The sequence below is a fragment of the Macrobrachium rosenbergii genome, chromosome 14 (assembly GCF_040412425.1).
Source record: "Macrobrachium rosenbergii isolate ZJJX-2024 chromosome 14, ASM4041242v1, whole genome shotgun sequence".
NCBI lineage: Eukaryota > Metazoa > Arthropoda > Malacostraca > Decapoda > Palaemonidae > Macrobrachium > Macrobrachium rosenbergii.
The window spans coordinates 6,735,303-6,737,103 of NC_089754.1; positions in this window are offsets into that span (position 1 = coordinate 6,735,303).

The following is a 1,801-nucleotide window of genomic DNA, read 5'->3' on the forward strand; positions in this document are numbered from 1 at the left end:
ATATATATATATATATATATATATATATATATATATATATATATATATTATATATATATATATATATATATATATATATATATATATATATATATATATATATATATATGTATACGACGATGATGAAGGCGGAAGCCCAATATACGGAGACCAAGGGCAGATGGAGAGGCACACTAACAATCTACAGTTTTTATTGTACGACGGCGTTTCGCAATAATCCATTGCATTTTCAAGGCTGCAATGACACAATTTTGTTTAATAAAAGGGACGTCACTATATAAAATTATAAAGATAAAAAAATAAAATAAAATAAAATGTACATACATTTCTTAAAATATCTTAAAACAAACCTACCCAGTACATGGCTGAAAAGTGACTAAACAGAAGAAGGTAAAACTACTCGAAAACAAAGAGAACAGCAGAGAAATCACAAAATAAACAAGGGTGTTGAGGACGTCTGGGCATTTAACGAGGGAACGAGTGCTTTAATGAAAATTGACTCTAAATAATAGCCTCAGCACAACACGAGAAGCAAATTTTTTGTGTTGTAAGGTTCTTTCTGGTTTTGATACATAGTCTTTTTTGCCGCTTCAAATGCACTGTTTAATACACTAGCAGGATATTTCAATTTTTGCCTGCATTCCTAATCTTATCTATTTCATCATCAATATATTCAGGGCTACATACCCGTAATGCTCTTAAAAACATAGATGAAAACACTGACTTTTTAACCTTATTGCTTTGTCCAGAATAGAAATGCACATAGGAAGAAATATTAGTGGGTTTTCTATACACACTATATTTAAACCCACTACTATTTCTTCGTATGAGGACATCCAAAAACGGTAAGCACCCATCATTTTCCATTTCCATCGTGAATTTAATTGATGGTACTAATTGATTTAACTTGGCAAAAAGTTTTTTACATCTTGGTTCCTGGCCATACACAAATTATGTCGTCAACATACCTAAACCATGTTACATTACGTGGGATTATGTTGTTTAATATCTTCTTTTCAAAAAATTCCATATATAAGTTACTTAACACTGGGGATAGAGGGTTTCCCATTGCCATACCAAAATTTTGTGAGTAAAATTTACCATTAAATTCAAATTTACAATCTTTTACACATAATTTAATCAGTTCAATTAAAGTACTTTTAGAAAATGGGATATCCAGCTGTGTGTTCTCTAACAATTCAGATAAAAACGCCATCAGATCATCTATTGGCACCTTTGTGAATAGTGATACAACATCAAAACTTACAAGCCTGGATTCACTATTAATCTCTACACTATTTAGTTTATTTATCAGGTCCCCATTATTCTTGATATTTGCATTTGAGATGGTACCTACTAATGGGTTGAGAATATCTACTAAGTACTTCGCTAGCTTGTATGATGCGGAACCAACTGAACTGATAATTGGCCTGGCAGGAAAGTTTGCTTTGTGAGTTTTTATTGTACCATACATGTATGGTAGCGATGGAGAGGTCACACACAACTTCTTTATAAGGCTTTCGTTACCTTTTAACAGGTTTTTCACTTTCTTATTGAAACCACTATTCACATTGTCTATCGGGTTCTTATTTAACTCTTTATATGTGTTATCATCACCTAAAAGATTTTGCATTTTTTCTATATATTCACTTTTATTTAAAATTACAAGGGCGCCTGATTTATCTGCTTTTGTCATGTGTATATTTTTATCTTTTTCAGTTCATTAATAGCAACCATAAATCTTTTGGGGACGTTTGTAGGTGTCTGATTTTTTCATACTTCCATAAATCACTCCCTTAAC